Genomic DNA, 22,336 nt, shown 5'->3' with positions numbered 1-22,336 from the left:
AAATGGGGGATATTTATAGGATTTCCAAGGCCAGGGGTGAGGTGGCAAGAATCAATGGTCAAGATTGAGTTTGAAGATATCAAGGGTGAAATTGGAGGAGGTTGGAGAAGAGGTTGAAGCAAGAGACACTTGTCATCTCTATGGTGACAAGTGTCAAGGATCTTTGCCCATAAAAGGGCAAGTTTCCAAGAGAGGAGACATCTGGCCAAAGTGCCATGTGTCTCAAGAAGAAAATATCCACACCGTAGGAGGTTAGGATAAGGAGGTTAGAATGTGCAAGATAGGATAGGGTTAGTTAAACCCAAGGTTAGGTAGAATGGGTTAGGTTAGATAGATGGTTAGGTTAGGTGGTTAGAAGTTAGGAGGCATGTGGATAATTTGAATTTTAAAAATTCAAATAATAGGAAAAGACTAATTAATTCTCAACAACTCATAAATTAATTTGTTTTAATTAATTAGAGGATTAGAAGAATTGATTGAATTGGGGGGAGGATTAATTAATTTAACTTAATTAATCAAAGCGGACTATTGAAATGAACCTATTAAATAAATCCTTATATTTATTAGTAAGTAGACGAAAGGGATAAATTTAATCAAATTGTCTAATGAATTCAATTAAATTAGGAATGGGGATTAATTATCTTCAGACCATTTCAAGGTGTATACACAAATCAAGGTGGTGAATTTACTTCTAAGGAATTCAATAAGTACTGTGATGAGAATGTTGGTATTTTGGTATGGTTTGTCATTGATGTCAACACCTACTAAACACCTACCAACTTTGGCACTTTGGAGAATCAACAACATTCACCAGCAAGCAAGTGATTCATTCATAGTCACCAGTATCTGGTACACTGGCAAGATATAATAATCACTGACACTTGGAATGATATGGAAAACACTTTGTAATGTCAAAGACATCGTTTGGATATCTTGTCCTTGGGTTTTGTTTATTGGTATATTCATATTTGCATATTTGTTGTTACTGGCAAATAGGTCTAGGGTTACACCGGCAAGATTATCTTTTCCAGATCAGCATGGCACGCTATAAAGATGATTAATTATTTTTGTAAATGCATTAAGCCGACATGTTCAATCGGTTATTACATCAGATATTGTATTGTTTGTAAAATATTTTTATTGTAATATCTTGTAGAGCTGACCTACTAAAATTGGTCTTAGGTTATGGTATAAATGTAACATCTTATTTGTAAGATCAGATTTGGGATGCGAAAAAGGATTGTGTGAAGGTATATGTGAGAATAAGCAAAGCTATACACGCAGACATCATTTGAAGATTGAAGGAGGGTTTTTTTTGAAGACAATTAGAACTACACCGATACTGAATCCAGCATATGAAGATGCTATTTTTTGCAGTACATTCTTATTGGATTTAACCATCTAATTGTAGTCAGTGTGACTCTCATTTTGTGATTGAGTAGTGAGCTCTAGGCACTTGGCCTTTCTGCATGTGTAGACCCCATTTATGTACACTTACTATCTGCAGTAGTATCATCTGATTGTGGGTAAGGTTTCCCACCATGGTTTTTCCCCTTACAGGATTTCCACATACAAATATTGGTGTTATGAGTTGTGGATGACTTTGTGTTTATGTTTCATGCACTAATCCTTATTGGTATAGCAATTAACTATTAAAACTGTCTACTGACATATTGAACTGGTTTACCGGTATTAAGTATTAAATTGGTTAAGTTATTTTTGGTTTGAATTTATTTGACAACTGATTCACCCCCCCTCTCAGTTGTCTCTAGGACCTAACAATTGGTATTAGAGCCTAGTCCTCTTTTGTAGAAGTTTAACAACTTGAGGAGATCCAATGTCTACTAATTATTTCAGGAACGACAATCCTAAACTTGATTGAACCAACAATGGCATATGGAAGATCAGAATGGAGACACATCTAAATTGCATTGGAAAAGACATCTGGGATGTTACAAAGAATGGTTATACTACTCCTAATCAAAGTCAGTCCACTCCACCCAACTTTACTAAAGATGAGGAAAATGATTGCAAAGCAAGAGAAGCACTTTTGAACACATTATCAGACCAACAAATCATGGGACTATCCAATAGGTCTATTGCTAAAGCTATTTGGGATCATTTGGAAACACTAAATGAAGGAGATTCCACAGTAAAAATTATAAAACTTGAAAGCTTCCAAGTTAGGTATGAACATCTGAAAATGGAAGAAGATGAAAGGATTTCTGCTTTTATGGAAAGAGTAAATGAAATTGTTTTGGGTATTAAATATTGTGGAGGAACCTTAAGTGAGGATGAAATTGTTTCAAAAGTTTTAAGAGGATTGCCACCAGCATATAAAATGAAAGTCACTGCTATAAATGAGTTAAGAACAATGCCTAATACATCAGTTACTAGGGATACATTAATTGGGAAACTTTTAGCTTTTGAAATTGAAGAATTTGGTCTTGTTGCTACTATAAAGATAGATTTGGCCTTTAAAGCATCAACATCATCTGCTCCATCATTTGACAAATCTGATTGGAAAGCCTTTTATGCAAGAGAACTTGAAGAAAGAAAGAAAGAAAATGAAGAACTTGAAGCACTATTTGCAAGGAAAATGCCTAAAGGTCTAGTTGGAAGTAAATATGAAGGTAAAGCACCCTTTAAATGTTTTAACTGCAATAAGATTGGTCATATGGCTTCAAGATGCCCTGATAGACATGCTAGACTAAGAGAAGAAGCTAGAAGAACATACAAGCCTAACCCTAAATATCAGAGATACAGATTTCAAAAGAATAAAGACAAATATTGTTACATTGTTGATGAAGGTGTGACTGATGATTCTGATGAGGATCCAAAAGACAATGGATGGGGTTTTGTTGCTATAACAGAAGATCAACCAACACCTACTGCTCAACTAGTAGAACAAGCCTTGGCAGCTAAAGTTGAAGTAAAGGATGAATGGATCATTGATTCAGGATGCTCACATCATATGACGGGAGACAAAGGTAAATTCTTGAACTTTCAAGAATACAATGGAGACTCAGTGAGATTTGGAGATGACAAAGCTTGTTTGATCAATGGTAAGGGTATAATATCTCTTTATGGTAAGAATAACACTGAAAATGTTTACTATGTTGAAGGATTAAAGCATAATATTTTGAGTGTTGGTCAATTAGTTGAGAAAGGATTTCAGCTACAATTCAAAAATGGAAAATGCAAAATCATGAATAGAACTGGTTTGGAAATTGCAACCGGTAATCAGACTAGAGGTAATATCTTTCATTTGAATAATAGTGAAAAGACATGCTTAATTGCACATATAGATGAAAGTTGGTTATGGCATAAGAGACTTTGTCATGTAAACTTTGATTGCATGGTGAAGATCAATACTACTAAGGCAGTTAGAGATTTACCTAAAATTGTCAAACCTCAGAATACAGTATGTAAGGAATGTCAATTTGGAAAACAAGTTAGAGCTGGTTTCAAAAGTATTCCAAAAAAATCCAATAATGCTCTTGATTTGATTCACACTGATTTATGTGGTCCAGCTAGAACTAAAAGCTTACAAGGTGATAGATATTTCATGCTAATCATTGATGACTATTCTAGAATGTGTTGGGTTACTTTTCTCAGAAAAAAATCAGAAGCACTTGGAAAGTTCAAACTATTCAAAGCAATGGTAGAAAATGAAACCGGTAAGAAAATAAAATGTCTAAGATCAGATCAAGGAGGAGAATTTACATCTAAGGAATTTAATACATTCTGTAAAATTAATGGAATCAGAAGACAGCTATCAACACCTCGGACACCACAACAGAATGGAGTTGTTGAAAGGAAAAATAGAACTATCTTGGATGCAACAAGAAGTATGTTATCAGAAGCAAACCTACCACATGTATATTGGAGAGAGGAAGTCAGTACAATGGTCTATACATTCAACAAAGTTCACATCAAAGGTGAAACTGGTAAGACCCCTCATGAACTATGGTTTGGTAATAATCCTACTCTTAAGTATTTCAGAATTTTTGGAAGTAAATGTTATATCAGAAGAGCTGAGCATATTGGCAAATTTGATCCTAGAAGTGATGAAGGAATATTTCTTGGTTATTCATCTAAGAGCAAGGCATATAGATGTTTTAACAAAAGATTGCAGAAAACTTTTGAAAGTACAAATGTAAAGATTGATGAATAATCAGAGGAACTTCAAGCTATATAGACTCTGAACCGGCAACAAAAATTTTGACAAATGAAGCTACACTAAATCCACCTATACAAAATGAAGATCCAGTTACCTCGGTATCATCTGAGGATTCCACAATAACTGAGGAACAACAACAAATAAAGACACCTCGGTATGTAAGACTGAATCATTCGGAAGATCAGATAATTGGAAACAAGTTTAAAGGAGTTATGACAAGGGAAAGATTGGAAAATGAAGAGGTATGTCTTATTTCTCAAATTGAACCATCATCTATTAATGAGGCATGTGAAGATAGATTTTGGATTAAAGCTATGGAAGAAGAATTAGAACAAATTGAGAAAAACAACACTTGGACATTAGTTACCCCACCTAAAGATAAAAATGTAATTGGAACCAAATGGGTTTTCAGAAACAAACTTAATGAAGATGGTAAGGTTGTCCGAAATAAAGCAATACTAGTGTGTAAGGGATATTCTCAGAAGGAAGGAGTTGATTACAATGAAACCTTTGCACCGGTAGCTAGAATTAAGGTAGTCAGATTATTTTTGGCTTTTGCAACACACAAGAACTACAAAGTTTATCAAATAGATATTAAATATGCATTTTTAAATGGAGATATTGAAGAAGAAGTATACATTGAACAACCCAATGGATTTTCTTTGACAAATGACAATGATATGGTTTGTAGGTTAAGAAAATCTTTGCATGGATTGAAACAAGCTCCAAGAGCTTGGTATTCAAGACTGGATAAGTATCTTTTAAAGATTGGTTTTACTAAAGGAAATGCAGATAGCAATTTATATTACAAAATAACTAATGATGACATCTTGATTATAAAAGTATTTGTTGATATAATCTTTGGAGGAGAAGATGGATTATGTAAAGAATTTTCTATTAAAATGTAGCAAGAATTTGAAATGTCTATGATTGGAGAAATAAAATTCTTTTTAGGATTGCAGATTCAAAGACTGATAAAGGTATATTCTTGAGTCAATCCAAATACTTAAAAGAGTTACTAAAGAAATTTGGGATGGAGAACTCTAAACTGGTAAGCACACCTATGACAACAAATGACAAATTATCACCAAGGGATGAATCTAAACCTATTAATCCAACTAGATATAAACCTATGATAGGAGGTTTACTGTATTTGACACAAACCAGACCTGATATTATGAATGCAATATGTATTGTGTCAATATTTCAAAGTAATCCTAGAGAAAATCATGAATCAACAGTAAAAAGGATTTTTCGGTACTTACAAGGCACTATAAATCTTGGATTATGGTATCCTAGAGATGAAAACTTTGAATTATGTGAATACACAGATTCAAATTGGGTAGGAGATGTGGATGATTGAAAAAGAACCATCGATAGAGAATTCTTTCTTGGAAATAGATTAGTTTCTTGGTTGAGTAAGAAACAAAGTTGTACATCTTTATCGACAACAGAATCAGAATATGTTGCAGCAACAACCAACTGTACACAGGTACTATGGCTTAAACAAATGTTGAAAGACATAAAGGTAAAATGCAAGGAACCTATTACTATCTATTGTGATAACACTGCAACAATTGATATATCTAATAATCTGGTATTACACTCTAAAACCAAACATGTTTCTATCAAACTAAATTTTCTAAGGGAAAATGTTGAAGCAAAGGAGATAAAACTAGTTTATGTGAATACTAAAGAGAAGATTGCAGATATTTTCACTAAACCTTTGCCTAAGGAGACTTTTGAATATCTTAGAGATCAACTTGGAGTCATACCCCCACCAGTAGAGACTTAGATAGTTGATGATTGTCATCAACCAGTAGAATTAACAGAGAAATCTTCTATTTCGGTCCTTGATGGGAAGCTACTTCTCAGGGGGTGTAGTTGGTATATTGAATTGATTGGTATTTTGTATATGAACTTGGCTTGGTAAGATGATTTATTGTAACTTTGGCATTTGATGTCAAAGGGGGGGAGATTGGTATGGAAAAACTTTAAAAAACACAAGGAAAACACATGTTGCTCCCAAGAGGAGAGATTGTTGTTTGGGAGAGATTATTACTCTCTGTATCTGTATTTTGATTTCTGGTTATGATCTCTTTTTGGAGATTGTTAGTTTTTGGTATTTGGCATTTCTATTTTGGCACTTTGATGGTTTTTCCATCTTGTGTTGCCATCAATGCCAAAGGGGGAGCTTGTTGGTATTTTGGTATGGTTTTATCATTCATGTCAACACCTACTAAACACCTACCAACTCTGGCACTTTGGACAATCAGCAACATTCACTGGCAAGCAAGTGACTCATGCACAATCACCTGTATCTAGTACACTGACAAGATATAATGATCATCGGCACTTGGAATGATATGGAAAATGCTTTGTAATGTCAAAGACATCATTTGGACATCTTGTCCTTGAGTTTTGTTTATTGGTATATTCATATTTGCATTTTTGTTGTTACCGGCAAATAGGTCCAGGGTTACACCGGTAGGTTTATCTTTTCCAGATTAGCATGACACGCTATGGAGATGATTAATTATTGTTGTAAATGCATTAAGCCAACATGTTCAACCAGTTATTGCATTGGATATTGTATTTTTTGTAAAATGTTTTTATTGTAATATCTTGTAGAGCCGACCTTCTAAAATTGGTCTTAGGTTATGGTATAAATGTAAGATCTTATTTGTAAGACCAGATGTGGGATACGAAAAAGGATTGTGTGAAGGTATATGTGAGAATAAGTAGAGCTATACACATAGACATCATTTGAAGATTGAAGGAGGGTTTTTTGTAAAGACAATCAGAACTACACCAATACTAAATCCAGCATATGAAGATGATATTTTTTGCAGTACATTCTTATTGGATTTAACCATCCAATTGTAGTTAGTGTGACTCCCATTTTGTGATTGAGTAGTGAGCTCTAGGCGCATGGCCTTTCTGCATGTGTAGACCCCATTTATGTACACTTACTATCTGCAGTAGTATCATCTGATTGTGGGTAAGGTTTCCCACCGTGGTTTTTCCCCTTACAGGATTTACATGTACAAATATTGGTGTTATGAGTTGTGGATGACTTTGTGTTTATGTTTCATGCACTAATCCTTACCGGTATAGTTATTAACTGTTAAAACTGTCTTCCGACATATTGAACTGGTTTACCGATATTAAGTATTAAATTGGTTAAGTTGTTTTTGGTTTGAATTTATTTGACAACTAATTCACCCACCCCTCTCTATTGTCTCTGGGACCTAATAGAGAATGGTATAAAGAAAAAAATTTCTACACCAAGGACATCACAATAGAATGGTATAGCAAAGAGGAACAACCCATCAGTGGTTGAAACATTTTGGAAAGAAGTTGTAAGTACAGTTGTCTACACACTGAACTAAGTTCTAATGAAAAGAGGTAAGGATGAGACCCCTTATAAGTATTGGTATGGGAGATCACCTGATGTTAGTTTTTAAAAAATATTTGGTAGCAAGTTTTTTATTAAAATAAGTGATTACATAAGAAAGTTTGATGCTAAGAGTGATGAAGGAATATTTCTTGGCTATTCCACCAAGAGTAAGGCCTATAAATGCTTCAACAACCAGATACAAAGAATTTTTTAGAGTGTTGATGTTCATGTAGATGAATGTCCTGAAGTCTTAGAAGGAACCAACTCAGAGAAAAAGGATGAAGATCCTTGCATTTTGCTTTTGGAACTTGAAATTTTTAAATCAATAACCAGTAAAGCAAATCCTAATGTACTTGTTCAACCAGAACAAATAAATTCAGAGGAAAATGATAATGAAGAAGCTAAACCTAAAGAGAAGGATCATGTTATTCCTAGGTATGTGAGACTGAACCACAGTCTTGAGCATATTATTAGGGATAAGGATGTTGGAGTACTAACTAGAAGGAAAATAAGAGAGAACTCTTGCATGATCTCCACCATTGAACCTAGAAGTGCTAAGCAGGCTTTTGGTGATGATTATTGGGTTAAGGCAATGGAAGAAGAATTGGATCAGATTGAGAAAAATGACACTTGTACCCTGGTACCCCGACCGGTAAACAAGAATGTTATAGGTACTAAATAGGTGTTTAGATACAAGTTAAATGAAGATGGTGTTGTCATTCGCAACAAGGCAAGATTAGTCTACAAGGGTCATTCTCAAGAAGAAGGAGAAGATTATGGCAAAAATTTTGCACCAGTAGAAAGACTGGAAGGATTAAGAACTTTCCTTGCATTTGCAACCCATAAGAAGTTCAAGGTATACCAAATGGATGTTAAGTCTTCATTTTTTAATGGGATATTGGAAGAAGAGGTATACATAGAGAAGCTTGATGGTTATGCATTGACAGATGAGAAAGACATGGTAGGTAGATTGCATAATGTTAAGTCCCGAAGACAAATGTGAGGGGGGGTGAATCAGTTGTCCAATAAATTCAACCAAAATTAACTTAACCAAAACTTAATGCTTAATACTAGTAAACCAAACTTTATGCCGATAGATAGTCTTAACAGTTAATTGCAATACCGGTAAAGATTAATGCATGAAACAGAAAGACAATAACATCCACAACACATAACACAAATGTTTGTATGTGGAAACCTTGTAAGGGGAAAAACCACAGTGGGCAGCCTTACCCATAATCAAATGATACTACTGCAAATAGTATGTGTGTACAATATGAATTTTGCACATGCAAAAAGGCCAGCTGCCTACAGCTCACTGGTCAATCACAAAATGAGAGTCACACTAACTACAATTGAATGGTTAAATCCAATGATAATGTACTGCACAAAATAACATCTTCATATGTTGGATTCAGTATCGGTTTAGTTCTGATTGCCTTTACAAAATCCTTCCTTCAACCTTCAAATGATGTCTACGTGTATAGCTCTTCTTATTTTTGCATATACCTTATTGCAATCCTTTTCATATTCCTGCTTCGATCTCACAAATGAGATCTTACATTTATACTATAACCTAAGATCAATTGAATAGGTTGGCTCACTAAAAGATATTACAATAAAATCAATTACAAGTAAATTAATATCTAATGCATGATGTCAACTCAATGCATTTACAATAATAATAAATCATCTCCATAACATGTCATGCTGATCTGGAATAGATATACTTGTCGGTGCTTATCCTAGACCTATTTGTCGGTAACAACAAATATGCAAATCCGAATAAACAATTAACCAAGTTGCCAATACCAAGTGATCGAATAATGTCTTCAACATAACCAAGTAGTCTCCAAGTCATTCCAAGTGTCATTGAACAATATAACCTATTAGTGAATCAAATACCAGTGACTTTGCATAAGTCTCTAACTTGCCAATGAACATAACCAAAATCTCCAAGTGCTGACAAGTGTTGACAACCGAAGACAAGTGTTGACATCAATGAAAAAACCATATCAACATATCCAAAATTTCAACAATCTCCCCATTCGGCATTGATGGCAACACAAGATGGAAAAACCATCAAAGTGCAAAAATAGAAATGCCAAAAACCAAAAACCAACAATCTCCCAAAGAGATCATTAACCAGAAATAAAAAATACATAATATCTCTCCCCCTAGGAATAAATCTCTCCCAAAAGAAAAGATAATGTGTTTTTCCATATATCAATCTCTCCCCCTTTGACATCAATTGCCAAAGCAATACAAAACCAAATTCAAAATACCAACTTATTCAATATACCAACTACTCCCCCTGAGAAGTAGCTCTCCTCATCAAAGCCATAATAAAATATTTCTCTGTTAATTCTGTTGGTTGATGACAAACATCAACTAGCTAAGTCTCTACTTGTGGGGGTAGGACTTCAAGTTGCTCTCTGAGATACTCAAATGTTTCCTTAGGCAAAGGCTTTGTAAAAATATCTGTAATCTGCTCTTTAGTATTCACATAAACCAATATCACTTATTTTGCTCCAACATTCTCCTTTAGAAAATTGAATTTGATGGAAACGTGTTTAGTCTTAGAGTGAAATACTGGGTTCTTAGATATATCAATTGCATCCATATTATCACAGTAGATAGTTATAAGTTCCTTGCATTTTACCTTTATGTCCTTCAACATTTGCTTGATCCATAATACTTTTGTACAATTAGTTGTTGCTGCAACATATTCTAATTCTGCTATTGATACACTTGTACAACTCTGTTTCTTGATCAACCATGAAATTAGTCTGCTGCCAAGAAAAAATTATCCACCAGTGGTGCTTTTTCTATCATCCACATCTCCTGCCCAATTAGCATCTGTGTATGCACATAAGTCAAAATTTCCATCTCTAGGATACCATAAACCAAGATTTGCAATGCTTTGTAGGTACTGGAAAATCCTTTTCACTGCTGATTCATGATTTTCTTTAGGATTACTCTGAAATATTGATACAATACATACTGCATTCATAATATCAGGTCTCATTTGTGTCAAATACAGTAAACCTCCTATCATAGATTTGTATCTAGTCGGATTAACAGGTGTAGATTCATCCTTCAAGGATAATTTATTAGATGTAGTCATAGGTGTGCTTACCGGTTTACAATTTTCCATGCCAAATTTCTTTAGTAATTCCTTCAAGTACTTAGATTGACATAGGAATATACCTTTATCAGTATGTGAAATCTACAATCCTAAAAAGAATTTTATCTCTCCAATCATAGACATTTCAAATTCTTGTTGCATTTTGTTAGAAAAGTCTTTACACAAACCATCTTCTCCTCCAAAGATTATATCATCAACAAAAACTTCAATAAACAAGATATCATCATTTTTCACTTTGTAGTATAGATTGTTGTCAGCATTACCTTTAGTGTAACCAATCTTCAAAAGATATTTATCCAATATAGCATATCAAGCTTTAGGAGCTTGTTTCAATCCATATAAAGCTTTCCTTAACCTGCAAACCATGTCTTTGTTATCTGTCAAAGAAAATCCATCAGGTTTCTCAATGTAAACTTCTTCTTCAAGATCTCCATTCAAAAATGCACATTTAACATCCATTTGATATACTTTATAGTTCTTATGTGCTACAAAAGCCAATAAAAGTCTGACTGACTCAATTCTAGCTACTAGTGCAAAGGTTTCATTGTAATCAATTCCTTCTTTCTGAGAATATCCCTTACACACTAATCTTTCTTTGTTTCTAATTACCATGCCATCTTCATTAAGTTTATTTCTGAAAATCCATTTAGTTCCAAATACATTTTTGTCTTTAGGCCGGGGAACTAATGACCAAGTGTTATTCCTTTCAATTTATTCCAATTCATCTTCCATAGCTTTGATCCAATATTTATCTTCACATGCCTCATTAATTGATGTAGGTTCAATTTGAGAAATAAGACATACCTCCTCATTTTCCAATCTTCCTCTAGTCATAACTCCTTGAAATTTATTTCCAATTATCTGATCTTCAGAATGATTCAATCTTACATACCGAGGTGTTTTTACTTGATGTTGTTCTTCAGTGATTGTTGAATCTCCAAATGATGTCGGTGTAACTGGATCACCATTCTATACTAGTGTGTTCACATTAGGTTCATTTGTGATTATTTCTATTACCGGTTCAGAGTCTGTGTACCTTGAATTTCCTCTAAACTGTTCATTAATCTTCACATTTGCACTCTCAACAATTTTCTGCAATCTCTTGTTAAAACATCTATATGCCTTGCTCTTAGATGAATAACCAAGAAATATTCCTTCATCACTTCTAGGATCAAATTTTCCAATATACTCATCTCTTCTAATATAGCATTTACTTCCAAATATTCTAAAGTATTTAAGAGTAGGAGTATTACCAAACCATAGTTCATGTGGGGTCTTACTGTTTTCACCTCTGTTGTGAACTTTGTAGAATGTATAAACAACTGTATTGACCGCTTCTCTCTAGTATATATGAGGTAGATTTTCTTCAGATATCATACTTCTTCCTGCATCCAAGATATTTTTGTTTTTCCTTTCCACAGCTCCATTCTACTAGGGTGTTCGGGGTGTTGATAACTATCTTCTAATCCCATTCACTTCACAGAATGTATTAAATTCCTTAGATGTGAATTCAACTCCTTGATCTGATCTCAAACATTTGATTTTCTTGTCGGTTTCATTTTCTACCATTACTTTGAATAGTTTGAATTTCCCAAATGCTTCAGATTTCTCTCTTGGAAAAGTAACCCAACACATTCTAGAATAGTCATGAATGATTAGAATAAAGAACATATCTCCTTGTATACTTCTAGTTCTTGCTGGACCACATAAATCAGTATGAATTAAATCAATATTTTTGTTAGACTTCTCTGGAATACTCTTGAAATTTTCTCTAACTTGCTTTCCAAATTGGCATTCCTTACATACTAGATTGTGAGGTTTAACAATCTTAGGTAAATCTCTAACAGCCTTAGTAGTACTGATTTTCACAATACAATCAAAATGTACATGACAAAGTCTCTTATGCCATAACCAACTTTCATCAATATGTGCAATCAAACATGCTTTCTCATTATTGTTCAAATGAAAGATATTACCTCTAGTCTGATTACCGATTGCAATTTCCAAACCAGTTATGTTTAAGATTTTACATTTACCATTCTTGAATTGTAACTGAAATCCTTTTTCAACAAATTGACCAACACTCAAAAGATTATGCTTCAAACCTTCAACATAGTAAACATTATCAGTATTGTGCTTACCATCAAAAGATATAGTGTCTTTTCCTTTGATCAAACAAGCTTTATCATCTCCAAATGTTACAGACCTCCATTGTAGTCTTGAAAGGTTAAGAATTTACTCTTATCACTAGTCATATGATGTGAACATCCTGAATCAATAATTCATTCATCCTTATCTTCAACTTTAGCTATTAGGGCCTACTCTACTGGTTGAACACTAGGTGTCGGTTGATCTTCTGCTATAGCAACAAAAGCCCCCATCCATTGTCTATCAGATCCTCATCAAAATCATCAATAACACCTTCATCAGCATAATAACAAGATTTGTCTCTATTCTTCTTAATTTTGTATTTCTGATAGTCAGGGTTAGGCTTATATATTCTTTTAGCTTCTTCTCTTAATCTTGCATGTCTATTGGGACATATAGATGCCATATGACCAATCTTATTACAATTAAAACATTTAAAAGGTGCTTTACCTTCATACTTACTTCCAATTGGACCTTTAGGCATTTTCCTTGCAAATAGTGCTCCAAGTTCTTCAAGTTCTTCATTTTCTCTCCTGCTTTCTTCAAGTTCTCTTGCATAGAAGGCTTTCCAATCAGATTTATCATGTGATGATGATGTCTTAAAAGATAGATTTATCTTGATAGTAGTAATAGGACCAATTTCCTCAAGCTCAAAAGCTGAAAGTTTTCCAACCAAACTGTCTCTAGATGCTGATGCATTAGGAAATGTTCTTAATTTATTTATATCGGTAACTTTCATTTTATATTCTAGTGGAAAAGATCTTAAAACTTTAGAAACAATCTCATCTTCACTTAAGGTTCTTCCACAACATTGTATACCCAAAACAATTTCATTTACTCTTTCCATAAAAGTAGAAATTCTTTCTTCTTCTTCCATTTTCAGACTTTCAAACCTGACCCAGAAGCATTCAAGTTTTGTAATTTTGACTGTGGAATCTCCTTCATTCAATGTTTCCAGTTTGTCCCAAATAGCTTTAGCAATAGATCTATCTAACAATCCCATGACTTGCTGATCTGACAATGCGCTCAAAAGTTCTTCTCTTGCTTTGCAATCATTTTCCTCATCTTTAGCCAAGTTAGGTGGAATAGGTTGACCTTTAGTAGGAGCAGTATATCCATTCTTTGTAACATCTCATATATCCTTTCCAATGCAATTAAAGTGTATCTCCATCCTGATCTTCCATATGCCATAGTTAGTTCCATCAAGTTTCAGACTGTCCTTCATGAAATAGTTAGAAGACATTGGATCTTCTCAAGCTATTAAACTTCTGCAAAAGGAGGACTAGTCTCTGATACCAATTGCTAGGTCCCAGAGACAACTGAGAGGGGGGGTGAATCAGTTGTCCAATAAATTCAACCAAAATTAACTTAACCAAAACTTAATGCTTAATGCCGATAAACCAAACTTTATGTTGGTAGATAGTCTTAACAATTAATTGCAATACCAGTAAAGATTAATGCATGAAATAGAAAGACAATAACATACACAACACATAACACAAATGTTTATATGTGGAAACCCTGTAAGGGTAAAAACCACAGTGGGAAGCCTTATCCACAATCAAATGATACTACTGCAGATAGTATGTGTGTACAATATGGATTCTGCACATGTAGAAAGGCCAACTACCTAGAGCTCACTACTCAATCACAAAATGAGAGTCACACTAACTACAATTGGATGGTTAAATCCAATGATAATGTAATGCACAAAATAGCATCTTCATATGCTTGATTCAGTACCATTTTAGTACTAATTGCCTTTACAAAATCCTTCCTTCAACCTTCAAATGATTTATGCATGTATAGCTCTGCTTATTTTTTGCATATACCTTATTGCAATCCTTTTCACATTCTCACTTCGATCTCACAAATGAGATCTTACACTTATACCATAACCTAAGACCAATTGAATAGATTGGCTCACTAAAAGATATTACAATAAAATCAATTACAAGTAAATCAATATCCAACGCATGATGTTGGCTCAATGCATTTACAATAATAATAAATCATCTCCATAACATGTCATGCTGATCTGGAATAGATATACCTATCAGTGCTTATCCTGGACCTATTTGTCGGTAGCAGAAAATATGCAAACCCAAATAAACAATTAACCAAGTTGCCAAAACCAATTGATTGATTAATGTCTTTGACATAACCAAGTAGTCTCCAAGTCATTCCAAGTGTCGGTGAACCAAATACCAGTGACTTTGCATAAGTCTCTGAATTCTCAGTGAACATAACCAAAATCTCTAAGTGCTGATAAGTGTTGACAAGCGATGACAAGTGTTGACATCAATGACAAAACCATATCAAGATATCCAAAATGCCAACACATAAATCTTTGTATGGAATGAAGCAGGCACCCAGAGTATGGTATGAATGACTTCATACACATCTAATGTAGATAGGCTTTGAAAAACCAGTGATGATAGTAATATTTATCTCAAGTCTGAAGGAGATGAAATACTGGTTAGTGAAGTATTTTTTGATGACATTATATTTGGAGGTAATGATGTCATGAGAAACAATTTTGCAAATGAAATGAAGAATGACTTTGAGATGTCTTTAGTAGGGGAAATAAAAAATTGCATTGCAGATATAGTAAATGAAGAATGGTATTTTCATTACTCAATCTAAGTATGTGAAAAAGGTTTTGAAAACTTTTGACATGAGTGAATGTAAACCAGTTGGAACACCAATGGTTACAAGTTGTAAATTTTCCAAGGAGGATGCATCTAAGTCTATTGATGAAAAGGAATGCAGGTCAATGATTGGCAAATTACACTATGTTGTTCACAATAGACTGGATATTTCCCATGTGGTTGGTATAGTTGCAAGATTTCAAAAGAATCCAAAGGAAGCACACTTGATAGCAACAAAGAGAATTGTTAGGTATCTAAAAGGTATAGTTGACTATGGATTATGGTATACATATGAAGGAAACTTTGATTTGAAGGAATACGCTGATGCTGATTGGGCAGGAAATATTGATGACTAGAAAAGTACTACCGGTGTAGAATTATTTCTAAGACGAAGGCTCATTTCATGGAGTAGTAAAAAGTAGAGTTGTACTTCACAATCTACAGCTCAAGTTGTGTATGTTGCAGCTTACATGAATTGCACACAACCTATTTGGATGAGGCACATTTTGGAAGGTTTTAAGATGAAGATCTCAGAGCCTATGTGATAATACAAGTGCCATTAATATTTCTAAGAATCCTATTTTGGACGCTCATACCAAGCCCATTGAATTGAAGTATCAATTTTTGAGGGAAAAAGTTCAAAGTAAAGATGTTATCTTAGAGCATTTTTTCACCCAAAAGAAGCTTGCAAATATCTTTACCAAACCTCTACCTAAGATCACTTTTGAGCATCTTAGAAGTCACTTGGGGGTTATCCCTCTTCATGAAGTTAGTTGAGCATGAGGTTGATTGCATCAGTTCCTGAATTACTTGTAAAATTTTACATGGATTGATGAAGAAGTGGATGCATCCCACAGGGGAGCAACAAGATGCAGTATGTTGTTGATGCAAAGTGAAAATTTGACATTACATGTTTTACTTTCAATTTGGCATTAATGTCAAAGGGGGAGAAGAATTATGTGATTGAGTAGAAGAATTAAGTGACTAGCAAAGGGAAACCAGCAATAAGTCGATGATAGATAGAGCATGGTGAATACTTGGTAATGTAAACCAAGATTCCCATTAACCAATCACAATAGCAATCAAAGGCGTTGATATTTTTATTGCCATCAATGCCAAAGGAGGAGATTGTTGGCATTCGCATGAATATTGAATTAATGATGTGTTATGTTGTCATTGATGTCAATTTCTGTAATGGTACTTATGATATTGCTAATATTATTGTTGTTATTGATATTGGCTTGTAACCAGTAAGAAGAGCTTTGTGGAAGATGTTGTAAACCGGTATGTTAAGTTTGTGAGTTGAACTGGTAAACTGGTGTATAAGGTTAATTCCTTTTTTATAAAATGTAACCGGTAAACCCTACCAATTGTTTTCTGTTAAACCCTACCTGATCAAGTTTGTTGGTTTGAGATCTAATGATGAGCGGTAATGATGGCAACACATGTGATCATTGAATGAGGATAACTTCAAATTTATTTGGCGTGTTTGTTTATTGTCTAGGGAATGAGCAAAGTGGATTGCATCTAATGCATAGCGCATGATGAGTTACAAAGTCCGATGAAGCAATGATCATGGAGCAGTTGGAATTTTCTTGAAGAATGTGAAGAGATTGTTATGATTTCTTACGATCAGTATTGAACTGACTTGTTTGTAATCTCTATGAGAGAATTAGGTTTTTGTTGTGTTACTGACATAATTGATTTGTATTTAAGGTCAATGAAGTTGTTTGTAAGAGTGTTGGAAAAGTGTTGGCTGAAAACTAGTTGAGTGTATGTTTGCCTAACCGGAGAATGGATCTGCAATTTGAGTGAAAGAAGATTGAAGCTTAAAAGGATCTGATCAAGAAAATGTAGTTTTATTCAGACAGATCAAGAAAACTTGTTGTTTTCTAACAATTACAGTAGAATTGAAATCCCTTAACTAGGTAAGCTCTAACAAGCTTGGTCACTTCTTAAATCCTCTAACAAGGTGGTTCATTAGCTTGGATTCTCAAACCGTCTACCGAGGTTACTCCTAACATGGTATTTTGCTTTTCATCAAGGCATTTTGTAAATCCCTTAATTGGGTGATTCCTAATAGAATCAATTCTTAACATGACTTATTGTAAAAGCTTTAATAGGCTTGGCTCCTAATAGGGCAAACTTCAGAAGAGTTTAGATAGCTATCCTTGTGAGTCTCATGTCACCGTGGTTTTTACCTTTTTTATTTTTCCACGAATAAACATTTGTGTCAAGTGGTGAATGTTTTTGTGGTTATGATCTTATTTGTGGATTTGATTAACTACTTGACTATTCTGATAAGGCATGATAACTGGAAGAATTGAGAGATTGAATATGTTGAGATATGATTAATCATTTTGATGTTTACAAGATTGAAGTTGTTTATTGTTAATTTGTTATAACAGTTAACCAGTTGATGTTGATTATTGATCTTAATAAGTGAAAGTTTACTTTGTGAGTTTGATTTTGAGATTGGGAAGTTTGTATTAGTTTATCAGTATACTGATTCACCCCCCCCTCTCAGTATTCCATCGGATACTTATTCTTTCATCATACCATCACAAATTACTATGGGATATCAAATAATATATTGCTTGATAATTTTTTAAAGACATTTGTGAAACCTATTCACAAGCTGGAATATCTTTCTCATAAAAATGTAGAACACCTTTTTCACAGGAAAACATGAACCAAAAATACAAAAAAGTGGGCTCAACCGTCAAATCATAGAGATATTATGAAAACTTATACTATATTTTAAACAAAACCTCTTTAACCAAAGACTTTTTATCATTCATTTCCCCAACAGAGTTGTCATTTTTGTTGGTGCCCAAAAATGGGTTTATACTATCTCAAAGGCAAAGACCAAGTTGTTCTCTCCTAAAAAATATCAATGGAAAGCCACTTCCAACTGTTTAATATTCTTCAAACTTGGACCAACAATAACAAGGATGCGACATCCTTCTACACTTTAGGCTCTGCAAAATCAGGGAGGGTGATCCCCATGCTTATTTGTGATTTTACACCACACTCACAAATCATGCATGAAAAAAAGAAAATAATCTCATATAAAGACTCAACAATAAGGGAGAATGCTTAGGAATGGTGAATTCCTCAGTGATCCTCAACTATCTTGGAGCATGAGATGATTAACACACATGACAACATTCATGTAAAATGAAAATATTTTGATATTCAACAAGTTATAGCAAACCAGTTGTGATTCCGAACAGTGAAAAATACCCAGGCATTCACTTAAATATGATTAGTGCCTTATTCGACTGGGTACATGAATTCATTATGCATGAAACTGTACTTTTGACAAAATTTATCTAACAACATATAACCTGAAATAATATCGCCTTGCAGTACATCGTATTTGTAATCCCTACCCAGAACTACTTATCAAAATCCCTGTAAATATCCCTATCACTTTGCAATTTTATTTGAGCATTTAATTGACCTCTTAGACCAAAGCATGGATAAAAAAAGTGCATACACCACAACAGTGCAACGAATGATAAAATCCTTGATAATATGCATTGAAAACATGATAAAGCAATACACTAGAGAGAAGTGGGTTTTAATCATATATTTATTTATTAATTTTGTTGTTTGCGTAAGAATACAATCCATACATAACTCCCAAGAACCTACAAAAATTACAGACATAAGACTCTTTCTATTTTTTGCTCTGTAAAATAACCTTTATAACCTTTTTGTTTCACCTAGACTTTGCTATTTGGAAACAATAATTCGGAACACTCAAGGGACCAAAATTTTGAACCCCATCTCATAGCCTTGAATTCCCTTTTATAAAAAAAAAGGGAGCCAACAAGCTTCAGGCTAGAGGAGACACCTATCATCTCAGAAAGACTATACATAACTGCATTTTGTTATACAAAACAATCATCCTCAAACTTGCTTACACTGGATCAAAATATACAACCACCTTCTTCAAAACTCATGATGAAAGTTACCCTCACTTTGTTATACAGGTTCAAAAATATATGCCACTAAAGACAAAAACAATTATACAAGTTGTTTACAACTTTTATTCATCATTCAGATACATGCTACTCTATGCACTATAGTCTTCATCGGATGGCCAATTGAAATTCATGACTTCATCATCTTTTACTCTATATGGAATATACTTAACGACTACTTGGTTTTCCTCTCTTTCAAATATTTCAAAAAATAATCTTGTAGCAAATATTTTATCCATGCTATCCTCCAGTATATCCATATTTAGCCCTTCACAAATCATTTCTACTTGGGTAATGATGACTCTTTCTGCCTCTATTGGCAAATGCACACTCCAATGAGAAATTATAGGTGATTGAAGGTTTTGTCATTGATGGCAACCTTGCAATCATAGGACACTGGAAAGACAAAGATACTGGCACTGACACCGATAGACTCTACACCGGCACACAGAACACCAGCAGTGAAAGGAAGGATATCGACACCTTGGCCGACTTCAATTTTGTTTAAAATGAATTTTGTAATTAATTATAAAATCATTGTAAGCCGACATGGCGAGTTGTAATATGAATCATATATGTATGAGATCATTTTGTAATAGGAAATGTGTGAAATAAGATGCAAGATAAGCAGACCTAATATGTGAAATATTGGTTAAGGATTTATGTTATAGCAGAGATTAAACCGGTACTGAATCTGGCATATAAAATACTGATATGAAGCAGTACAAGACATTGGATTAGTATAATCTATTTTTGTAAGTCAGTGTGACTTCTTTTGTAATTGAGTAGTGAGCTCCAAGCACTTGGCCTTCCTGCATGTGTAGGCCCCTATTGTAAGAGTAATATTCCCTTATTGGCTAGTAAGCAAATATTGTGGGTCACAAATCCCACCAAGGTTTTTCCCACACCAGGTTTCCTCATTAAAATACTGTGTTATGGTGTGCTTCTCATGTGGTTACTGTTATTCTTGTTCACTGCATTATTTCTAGTTTATCGGTATAGAGTTTTAATATGCTTTTCATGTTTCAAGTCAAGTAAATTTATAAACTGGTTAGATACTGATTCACCCCCCCCATCTCAGTATCTTTGGGAATCCTAACAATTGGTATCAAAGCTTGGTCCTCTATTTTTAGAAGCCTAACAACTTGAGGAAGATCTTGTCATCGGTAGAGATGGAAAACTTGAGAAAACAATTGGAAACAATACTTACAGACTATGATGCAGAAGAAGTGAAGAATATCAAACTTGAAGATGATCTGAAGGCTGCTCAAAATATTATTCAAGAACTTCAAGAGAATTTTGTGAAAAGATGCAGAATGAGGAAAATGAAAAGGAAACTCTTATTGATTTGATAAACAAGCTAAGACAAGAAATTAGTACAACAAAGAATGAGATGCAGGATATGACTATGAGATTTTGTAAAGAAATTGAAGATAGAAAGAAGAATGAAAAAGACTTGGTTAGAAGACTAAATGATGCTAGAAATGAAAACACAAGACTCATTCATGAAAATGATATGTTGAAGACAAATCTTATGCACACACAAAATAACAGAACTGAACTCATAAGACAGAAAGGAATGTTGGAGAGTGAACTAACTTTTGCAAATCGACACAAGGAGAAATTCAAGAAAAGTTTAGATGAACTTGGTGACATGCTGAAGAATCAGAAACCTAATGGTGATACAAATGGCCTTGGCTTTGAAGTTGGTGAAAGCTCCAGTACTGCAAACAATAATGATCATAGAAAACCCGTAAGACAACCTACTGCTGACAAATTTAATGGCAAATGCTTTAATTGTAACAAGTCTAGTCATAGAGCAAATCAGTGTAGAACTAGAAATTATCAGAATACTAATACACCCACCGGTCAATGTTCTAAATGCAACAAAGTTGGTCATAATTTAGAGAATTGCAGAATGAATGTAAGATGTTATATTTGTTGAAGATTTGGACACTTATCTAATCAATGCAAAACACATACTGACATAGAATATGGGAAAGCTATTTAGAAGAACAATGTGACTTGTTATGCCTGTAACAAAATTGGACATATTGCAAAATTTTGTAGAAGTAAGGCATCATTGGCAAATAACAAAGGTCCTAGTTTGAAAGGTAAAGAAAAGGTTGAAGAGGTAAAGCAAGAATTCTCAAAACATTGGATCAGAAAGTCAGATCTGAATGTTGATGGGAATACTCCTCCACTGATAGAATAGAGTAACACTCCACTGGTAGGAGTCTCTTCATCTAACTGAAGAAAAATCCTTTGGGGGTTTATCAACAAAATGAAAAACTTTCTATTAATCCCTTGGTTAATGGTGAGAAGTTGAAATTGCTTCTATACCGGCAGATGACTTAAGTTGTGACTTAACCGGCAAGCATTAAATGTGGTAGTTGGTAAAAAATAACATTATAAAGCAAGTGTTTTGGCTCCTTTTTCATTCACCAAGCATTCAAATCCTTGAGAGCGCAAAAATTCCTGAGCGAAGGTATTCTAAGCAAAGAAGTGAAGCAATCCATCAAAGCATTCATCCCTAAGGTAGATTGAGGTATTTATAGCTATGGCATCTTCATCCACTCCTAAATTTATTGCAAACCCTACTATTGTTAAGGCTATTAAGCACCCTAAACCTATTTTCAAACTAGTTCCCAAAATTGCAAAGAAAGATGATAGCATAGGTGCATTTTCTCAAATCCCTAAATGAGTAGTATATGTTGAAGACCCTAGGATGTATATACATTGTCATATTGATGAATTAGGTGATGATGAGATTAAGAACATGTTTAAAACTATGATTTGTGATGAATTTGAAAA

The sequence above is a fragment of the Cryptomeria japonica genome, chromosome 9 (assembly GCF_030272615.1).
Source record: "Cryptomeria japonica chromosome 9, Sugi_1.0, whole genome shotgun sequence".
In the NCBI taxonomy this organism is placed as follows: domain Eukaryota; kingdom Viridiplantae; phylum Streptophyta; class Pinopsida; order Cupressales; family Cupressaceae; genus Cryptomeria; species Cryptomeria japonica.
Note: the sequence above shows the minus strand (reverse complement) of the source record.